This window comes from Thamnophis elegans, chromosome 1 (assembly GCF_009769535.1).
Source record: "Thamnophis elegans isolate rThaEle1 chromosome 1, rThaEle1.pri, whole genome shotgun sequence".
Classification (NCBI taxonomy): domain Eukaryota; kingdom Metazoa; phylum Chordata; class Lepidosauria; order Squamata; family Colubridae; genus Thamnophis; species Thamnophis elegans.
This window is the reverse complement of record NC_045541.1, coordinates 8,315,467-8,326,225: the sequence shown is the minus strand read 5'-3', so window position 1 is coordinate 8,326,225 and position 10,759 is coordinate 8,315,467.

The following is a 10,759-nucleotide window of genomic DNA, read 5'->3' as shown; positions in this document are numbered from 1 at the left end:
ACCTTGAGCCGGTGAGATTTGAACCGCTGAACTGCAGTCAGCTGAAGTAGCCTGCAGTGCTGCATTTACCACTGGGCCAGGCTCGCTTCCTGGGGGAAGGGAGTTCACTTGTAGTCTTAAGGGCCGAGGAGAGGGGGAAGAGAGGTGTTGGGCGTGGGTGAAGTGATCCCCCCCCCGCCTCACTGGCCGAGATCTGTGTGCTGGTGGGGGAAAAGTGGCGTGGACCCTCCTTTCTTGCCTGCAAACTGGGGAAGATTGGGGTTGGATAGGCGGAAATTCACGCTTATTGCGAGGCGCCTATTCCCACTTGACTTCTGCATGCTGTTTTTGAAAGGAAGAAAAAATAAATCCCCGGAGCGCTTTGCACCCACTCCCTACTGATTAAAACCCACCCACCCACCCCTTTATGATCCAGGCGATCTTTCCAGATCAAAATATTTTAATGCAATTTACCCTGAGATTATAGAATTTTTATGGTACTGAATTACATGACCACGGTGGTAGATCAGGTAGTGGTAGATAAGGTGCTACGCCATTAGGTGCTAAAACTAAACTTTCCCTTTACTCTCTAATCCGTACCCTTTTAAAAAACCTTACCTTGACTCCAGGCTGAAAAAGTAGAGGAATGAAGTGAGCAAAGGGGGGGAAAAAACTTTCTGCGGTTTTAGCCTTGAACTAAGAAAATAAATAAAGTCATCTCTAAAAGTTGTGTAACAATGTGGGAAGTTATCACCCAGCCTCCTCCCAGAAAAATGAAATATCCTAGGAAATATTGAAAAGGCAGAATATTTCTCTGGATGTGAAAAGAAAGAAACATGTTTTAAAAAACAGAATAGCTGCCTGTAGCTTCCTGCCCATCCCCACTTTTGTCAATGGGCCATTAAGAAGGCCAACCTACCCCTTTACATAATAAAGACTTCACTAGCAGCTTACAGGAAGGCATGATAATATTGGAACTTTACTCAACTGACCACATGGCATCTGAGAACTCAACTAAACCTGGATTCAAAACGCAACCCAGAGAGTTGCCCCCTGCATGACCCCATGGGAGTCTGACAACCAATCAGAATACGTTTCTTACACAGGAACAGGAAACAGAGAGGTGGGACTGAACAGGTTATAAAAAGCCTAGCAAGCCCCTCCCTCAGCCCTTCTCTTCTTCTCCACCAACATTGAAGCATGTGATCACCTTTTCTGTTCAGGGCTCAAGCCATGTGGTCCTGTCCACCAATAAACCATCTTTCCAAGCAGCCTCCATGTCTCCAGTGTCCTCTTCCCCACTTGGAGCCGAACCCAGAAGGACATTTCTTTCATCAACAAAATGAAGGCATCTGGGTCTTTGCAACCTTAAACTCTTCCTGACTCCATGCTCCAGCTGGCTAGACTATAGAGGTCTATAGACTATAGACTATAGACTACAGGCAGTCAGCCAGGCAGCTAGAAATTGCCAAGAGTCCACCATTTTGTTGCACAACTTTTAGATGTGTCTCTTTTTTTTAGAGCTGACTCCCCCCCCCCTTTAGTTCAGGGGAGAAGACTGCAGAAAATATTTTATTTCTTTGTTCCCTTGATTCCTCTACTCTTCAGCTTGGTGTCAGGGCAAGGTTTTAACCTTTAAGTAATGTACGTATTAAGGCACATACTTCCTAACATGTAGCTGTAGCTCCATTGAAGGTTACATGTTGAATGGGGTTGGGTCAGCCAGTTATGAATCCATCTGGTGCTGATGCTGTCATCTTTCTGACTTACCAAGTAGTACATCGTGGTCTACTTTATCAGATGCCTTACTTAACTCCAAGTAAATTATGTCCACCACATTTCACTGGTCCACTGATTTAATCACTTAATCAAAACACGCCAAAAAGATTGCATTTTGACTTCTGGATATATAACTTGGCTTGCTTCTAGGTGTTTGTGGATTCGTGGTAGGTATCTTTTACAGAATTTTTCCAGATGTTGATGTCAGGTCTGTAGTTTCCTGAATTCATTTTTTTTTTTCATTTTTGATGATGGAAAACCATGCCACTCTTTTCCAGTCCTTTAGCAGTTTCCTGGTGCTCCAGGATCTTTGGAAGATATAATACAGTGGTTCTGAGATCACATCTCCGAGCTCCTTCAAAATCTTGGGATGTAATCCATTTGGACCTGGTTTTTCACTCATCTAGGATAGGTAGGTATTCTCTTATCATTTTCTTGATTTGTATTCCTAATCTGTCTTTTACAGTACTGTTTTTGATAGGCTGGACTGGTTTTTTTTCAATTCAAAACTCAAGCTCCTGTTGTAATTGTTTCTGATCACTGATCAGAATAGACTGTCCTAACTTTGCAAATCCTAGTTTTGTTAAGAACGAGAAACCATCATTTATGGTTACAAGAGTTATTTTCTGGTTCCTCAATCTCATGGTCAGAATATTGTACTGGAGGCTGAATTGCTGTAGCCTCCAAGTCCATTTCAGGGGGTCAGGGCTCAAGACCCCCAGATTTGTAACAATCTGTTTCAACTGTTATCCCAATAAAAAGGTATGAATGACTATTTAAGAGTATTTCCATTGCTAACTTTTTGTTCCTATGTTGTTTTTAAGTTATGTGTTTGTTTTTGTTGATGTGCTTAGGTGTTTAAAATAAAAAAATAAAAAATTTAAACAGAAAGAAGGAAAGAAAGAAAGAAAGGAAAAGAAAGAAAGGCAGGGAGGGAGGGAAAGAAAGAAAGAAAGAAAGAAAAGAGGAAGGGAAGGGAAAGAAAGAAAGGAAGGAGAGAAAGAAAGAAAGAAAAAGGGAAGGGAAGGGCAGAAAAAGGAAGGAGGCAGGGAAAGAGAAAGAGAGAAAGAGGAAGGGAAGGGATCATAAAAAGAGAAACTGCTGAGAATAAACTGGGACAGCAACGTAAAAAAAAAGAGTATTTCCATTGCTGGTTCGGGACATTTCTATGCCATTTCTGTGCTTATATTTCTACTATCGCTATTGAAGTCCTAGGGAGGTTGTTGATTAAGTGCTCAATAAGTTCCTTTCCATTAAAGGGAAAGTGGGATGGAGGATTTTCAGCAAGGCCTGAGCCTGTTAGGCAGGCAATGCTGTATAGCTTTTTGCCTTGTTTGTCCACACATCTTCCCTATCTTATTCTCCATATCCTGTGTGAGATTAGTTTTATCAGACGTCTGCAGAAAGTCCTTTAAAATTTCAATTTTGTTGCCACTCCCGTTACAACACTATCCTCCAGTTGAGCCAAAGTCTCTCTTAGTTCTACCATTTGGCTATTTTGTAAGTGGTAATCAGCTAAACATGGTAGTCATTTTTGAGTTCCAAGTTTTTAAAGACCAGTTCTCTGACTGTAACTGCCTAAAGAGCTCATCCATTTGGGTCAGCCCAACTCCCAATAGTACTGCTAACACTCCAGGTAAATCTTTTTGTTTCTTTCTTCCTCTTAGCAATAGCAATAGCAGTTAGACTTATATACCGCTTCATAGGGCTTTCAGCCCTCTCCAAGCGGCTTACAGAGTCAGCATATTGCCCCCAACAACAATCCGGGTCCTCATTTTACCCACCTTGGAAGGATGGAAGGCTGAGTCAACCCTGAGCCAGTGAGATTTGAACAGCCGAACTGCAGTCAGCTGAAGTAGCCTGCAGTGCTGCATTTAACCACTGCGCCACCTCGGCTCTTAATTTGTAGAGTTTCCCAAATTCTATCTTAACATTTCTCCCTGAATATACTGATTTCATTTTCTGCTGCAAGTCTTCCAATAGGTAATCCCAACTTCTCAAGCAGTTTCTTCATCACTTCACAAAATACCAAACCCATTTCCCCTCCTCAGAATTCTCCAGTAGAGCTGCAGCAGTGGTGGGATTCAAATAATTTACCAACCAGTTCTCTGCCCTAATGACTAGCTGGGTAGGCGGGGCTCAGTGGTCATGTGGGCGTGGCCAAGTCAATGTCACTCAGGTCGATGGGCACTTCGCCTTAGCTGTTCCAAGGGAATAAGGGTTAACCGGAGAGGTAGTTTCTGTAAGCAGGGCAATAAAGAGTAGGCTAGAAACAACACCAGAATGTTTCCTTCCTGCCTTCCTTACAGGATTAGCCCTGTAATGTGGGAAAAAACAAAAGGAGATTTCTTCCAACTGCTTAGAAAGTTACCAACCGGTTCTCCCGAATAGGTGCGAACTGGCTGAATCCCACCACTGACTTGTAGCCTGGACAGTGATAAAGTATCTTTTTGTCAATCATCCCACATTTCCACCAAGGCATAATTGATCACTCCAATAGTAAATTTAAATCGTTTAATCTGTGTATCTTATCCTGACCCCAGTAAAAATATTGCACGCATTCCCAGGTTTGGTTCACGGTCACTCACACACTCACAGCCCCGGTCAACAACTGGGAAATACTCAAACTACTTTCAATTGAACATTGAGGCCCAATAGGTTCTTTGGCACCCACAGAAAACCAGTGAATTTAAAATTCAGCACAACTTTACTGGTTACAAGGCACATTTGCTATTCCCAACCACCACACACATTCATTCACACTTACCTACATCCTTCACCAGCTAGAACGATTTAAATCTGCATCTAAAGACCACAAAGAGCGGGCAGGTTTTTGGGATCCTTTTATCCTCCAAAGTCTTTGCTTTTTGAGTCACAAGACTGGCAGCTAGTGTTGCCTTATTAACGGTCTGGCGCAGAGATGGGTTCCTACCAGTTCGCACCTATTCGGTAGAACCAGTTCGTCAAATCTACCGAACCGGTTAGAAGAGGTTGCACCAGTGGACCCGGAAAGCAGGCCACACCTACAGAAGAGGTTCCAAAATTTTTTGAAACCCACCACTGGCAAGGATCTTGTAACTTGACAGCTTTAAGACTTGCATGCTTCAATGCCAGAGTTTCTGAATAGCTACTTGGACCGACCTAAGTACTAATTCATAATTTCATAACCGGTCACATGGGCGGCAAGCCACTCCCATCCAGTCACATGGGTGGCAAGCCACTCCCACAAAGGAGGCCACACCTACAGTGTAGGTTCCATCAATTTTTGAAACCCACCACTGGTCTGGTGGCTGTTGATGGGCCTTGGTGGGGAGAAAGGTTTCATATTCTCAGACTCAACCTCTTCTGTCTTGTTTCGGTGACATTTTTTCCCCTTCGTTCCGGGTCTTTCTTACCTACAGGTGGTCCTCAACTTTCAACAGTTCATTTACTGTCCCTTCAAAGTTACAGTGGCACTAAAACAAAAGCGACTTATGATCATTTTTCACACGTACAACTATTGAAGCATCCCATGGTCAGATGATCAAAATTCAGACGCTTGGCTCATATTTATGACCGTTGGCAGTGTCCAGGATCACTCGATCATCTTTTGCAACCTTCTGACACACAAAGTCAACGGGGAAGCCAGATTAATTTAACAACCGGGTTGCTGAGTTAACAGCCGCACTGATTCATTTAACAACTGTGGCAAGAAATGTCATAAAATGGGGAAATCCACCTAACTCGCTTAGCAACAGAAATTTTGGGCTCAAATGCGATTGTAAGTTGAGGACTACCTGTATCTTCCTGAAGGAGACGGACAAGATTCTTGGATTCTGTCCCCCCCTGCATATGTGCCTGCTTCTTCTTTAGCTATAGCTGCTTCAGCCTAAACTCATAACAACAATTTTCCAGCAACAACTAAATTACTCCCTCTCGCTGTTATCCTCTCTGCATCCACCAAATTATTGCCTAGTTCTAGTACTTTAAAACAGAGGTGCCTACAGGGCAGGGGTGGGTTTCAAAAATTGTTCGAACCTACTCTGTGGGCGTGGCCTCCTTTGTGGGAGTGGCTTGCTACCCATGTGACCGGATGGGAGTGGCTTACTACCCATGTGACTGGATGGGAGTGGCTTGCCGCCCATGTGACCGGATGGGAGTGGCTTGCCACCCATGTGACCGGATGGGAGTGGCTTGCCACCCATGTGACCGGGTGGGAGTGGCTTGCCACCCATGTGACCGGATGGGAATTTGAAAGCCAAAAGTATGAAAGAAAACACCAATTATGTAAGGAAAGGTCCCTAAAATGTATAAGGAAATATTACTAGATAATTATTAATGCGTAGATAACTGTGGGACATTACACACACACACAAACTATGATGGAAAACACCAAAAAATAAGAATCCCCCCCCCCCACACACACAAAAGACTGCAAATGAAGCCTAAGGACAGGAAAGACAAAGCCACTGGAATAAAAACCATCAAGGCATTGCGGGTAATTATAAAGGACAGGCATTCACAGAACCATCAACCACCTCAGAATTACCTAAACAATGAGGGTGAAACACACTAAATCTGATTTTCTAGGATACATACAATGGCATTGAAAACAGTGATGACCATTTTTCACACTTAGCGACCGTTGCAGCATTCTCATGGTCACGCGATTAAAATTTTGATGTTTGGCAACAGATTCGTATTTATGCTGGTTTCAGTGTCCTGGGGTCCTGTAATTGCCTTTTGTGACCTTTTGACAAAGTCAAATGGAGAAACCAGATTCACTTATATTACTAACTTATCAGCTGCAGTTATTCACTTAAGAACTGTGGTCAGAAAGGTGGTATAGTGACCAAAGTTACAATGGCATTGAAAAAAGTGACTGATGACCATTTTTCACACTTAGCGACCATTTTCACACTTAGCGACCGTTGCAGCATTCTCATGGTCACGCGATCAAAATTTTGATGTTAGATCCCAAGGTTTCAGTAAAACTATTCAATCATAATTAGTTTCATGCATTAGGATTATTTCAAAGCACAAGCAATAATTCATATTGTAACCATTTCAAACTATGCCACACACAATAACTTAAAATGAAACCATTAATAATATTCCACACACAATAAGTTACAATAAAACTATTATAAAAAATTCAATGCACAATACATTTCAAAGTATTGAGTATAGAGTTTTTTAAAATGGTTTATTTTAATTTATTTTGGATAGAATCTTTTTTTAAATAGTCTAAGACAATTTAAAAAAAGATTCTATCCAAAATAAATTAAAGTAAACCATTTTAAAGTATTCTACACTCAATACTTATATGTAAAACTATTATTAAAAATTCTATGCATTAAATAAAATATTTTAAAATATATTAAAATAATTATTAAATAAAACCGGGCCACTTACCAGCAACAGGCAGAATCAGCAGCACTCTGATGCGATGGACGGATCCTCGTCGCGATGGCAGGCAGCAGGAACAGGTAAGACACCTGACTGGAGGGACAAGGCTAGGGTCACTTAGGTTGCCTGGCAGACTTAGCCAGCCAGGCAAGGGTAGAGGGGGGGTGGGGGGCTTCCCTAGCAAAAACTAGGCCGCCGCCGCCCCCCCCCCCCACCAGAAGACGGCCGCGCGAGTATGCGAAGCCGCGGCTTTTGCAAGGGAGGCCTGGAGGAGTTCCCTTGCGAAAGCTCAGCCACCGCCCCCCCCACCAGAAGACAGCCGCGCGGAGTACGCGATGCCGCGGCTTTCGCAAGGGAAGGCCTGGAGGGGTTTCTGTCGTGATGGACTCTTGTGACGAGCCGATTGACAGATGATGGAAGCAGTTAGCTTCCTCCCATAATTGGGGCTTACCAGGGGTTGTGACTCTAAATATATACCTTCTTCCCTGGCTTCAGCTGATAAGGAGGAGACCTGTGGCTTAATGGCTAAGACATTTGCCTAAGATGCAATACAGCACAGGTTCAAATCCCAGTAAGGGTATGGCTAGCTGATGAGAGCTAAATAGCTTGAAATAGATCTATACTAGTCTCCCTTTATTTATTTATCAGCACAAATAAAAAATAAAACACACACACACACACACACACACACATATATATTGCCAAACATGTAGAAGACAAGCAGTGGTGGGATTCAAATAATTTAACAACCGGTTCTCTGCCCTAATAACCATCTGGGTAGGCGGGGCTCAGTGGTCATGTGACTATGTGGGGGTGGCCAAGTCAATATCGCTCAGGTCAATGGGCGCTTCGCCTTAGTTATTACAATGGTAATAAGGGTTAACTGGAGAGGCAGTTTCTGTAAGCAGGGCAATAAAGATTAGGCTAGAAACAACACCAGAATGTTTCCTTCCTGCCTTCCTTACAGGATTAGCCCTGCAAAGTGGGGAAAAACAAAAGGAGATTTCTTCCAACAACCGGTTCTCCAAACTGCTTAGAAAGTTAACAACTGGTTCTCCCGAATAGGTGCAAACTGGCTGAATCCCATCACTGAAGACAACAGATATAAGTATAAACATGATTATGAATACATGAAATGGATACGAATAAATGGGGACATTAGGACAGGGACCCTTACAGACCTCTTAGGAATGGGGTGAGGTCAGCAGTAGACAGTTTAAGATTGAAATATATAAATATTTTATATATTTTATATTTATTTATATATAAATATATAACATTGAAAAATATGATTGAAAGCAGCTGGGGGTCGGGTTATTCAGCTACCTTATTTGCCTTTCTCAAGTCTGGAATTTCAACATTAGCAATAAAATCTAACCCTCTACTACAATTACTATATTTAGATCATTTAGTCCTCTGATACCTGTTTCTGAAGCATCCCCTTCTTATGTGTACTGTGGATTGAACACATGGAATAAACTAGATTCAGAATTGTCTACTATAGCCATCAAATCTTCTCTTAAGTGTTTGCATTGTTTACTTACCAACTACTTATACAGATGTATTCTTGGAAACACTCCATTTTTGGTGGTCTTTTGAATCAGCCTAGTTGGCCACAACTTAAGTCATAGAAAAGATTTCACTTTGTGACACCACCCATTTTAAGAAGTTCAGCAATATTTTTAATCTTAGTTCAGATTTTGTTTCAAACATTATTCTTTGCAATCTTCCTGAACAGAAATTGGCATTAGTGCAGACATGCATTCATTTTTCCATTTTTAAGTCTCTCTCTGCAGTTTTGAGATGAAACTAATGGCACTGATTATATTGTTTCCATTAGATTTTGAATGTATATTACACATCTATTACACTTGTGTATTACACATTCTTAAAGTTCCACCTCATCCTGGGCACCCTTTTTTTGAACCTTTACCATCTGGCAGACGGTACAGGATAATAAAAACAAGGATAAATAGGCTGAAAAACAGCTTCTATCCCAGGAAAGTAACTATGTTGAATTCTACTGTATAGTGCAATACTAATGGAATTCAATTCAATTGTATAGAATGTGAAGGATTTTTGTTTGTGTTTTATTTTTATAGTTATAACGTACACTGAAGATGGCATTTAATTTCGTTGTACAAGGTGCAATAAAGCAAATTTAACGTCTTTCCATTAACACATTCTATTGCAAAGAATTATAATTTGCTTTGCTTTAGCTTTATCTCAGATCCATCCTGAAAGAGAAATAGGATACATAAATAAACTCTGAAACAAACAAGTACTGAATCGGCTTCCATTTAAGCCCCTATCAACCAGGGTTTGGGCTTCTACCTGGAATTTTGACCCAGTTTTTCCGAGATTCTAAGCAACTTTTAGAAAAATACATTGAGTCCCCGTCCCCACCCCCAACAAATTAGGCTGGATTCAAATAACAAGCTTTTTTGTGCGCCTGGAGCCTACAGTCAATGGAGTGAAGGAAGCAGATAGTCCTGTATTGTAGAACAAAGAATGGAAATAATCCAGATCTTCAGCATCTCAATGTCCTTTGGATCATGCACACTTCTCCAGACCATCTTATTTCACACTCCACATGTTGTGATGAATAAACCTAACTTGCCATTTCTCCATCTCAAATACTTATAGGGGAAATCGCTAGGATAACCTATGGCCACAAAAAGCAAAAAACAAATACTTGCTATGGTTAATGGCAATGACGACACATATTGTGACCAAAGAAATTATAGGGATATATCTGTAGTCACCAGGAATCTTAAGTTGACTTTGAGGATGCCTGGCTTGGGAAAAGTTGCAATTTTGAGATTTAGCAGAAGATGGCAGCAATATTTAAAAAGATGAAGCTTCTTTCAAGTTCTACAAATAACCTGAGGACAAATTATGCCATTTTTTTTTAAAGATAGCCACAGAGGTGCTTAAAATGTTGTGAACCATTTTGAATTTATAATGTTTTTGCATAAACGTTACTTAAAACATGTTTTCCACACAAATTCTGAAAGTAGATAAAAAAGAAACAAATTAAGCAAATTGGTAAAAAAGTCATAGTTCATTTATTTGAGGAAAATCATCCAAAACTACATATTTGTGTTGCCCAAATTATAGATTAACAATAAATTTGCCTACAGAATAGGAATAAGTGGCATTGCTATGAAAGTAATGTGATAAAATTCTGTTCAACAATTATTTTAGGCTTGTTTAAGGTATATAAATCAAAATTAAACCACAAATCAAGGGAATGCCCAAGAATACCAATCAAAGCTACTATAGTAATTGAAGAATACTAATTTGGATAAATTATACAATATTGGATCAACGATAATGGCAATGCATCAAATCTGAAATACCACGTCTTAAATTGATGAAGAACAGATAGAATAGTATCTTGTAGAACAGTATGAAGAGAAAATATACAGTTGGACAATTAAGTATAAAAATTTATTCAAAAGTGACATCTTTCATTAAATTATCGCTGCCCCCATTTACCTCCATAATTTTGACAAAAGCAAATACGTAAGGTTAGTCTGTCTTCATCAGGCTGCCTTAAGAACACAAATTTGACTTTGAGGATGCCTAGCATGGGATCCTGTGGTCTATA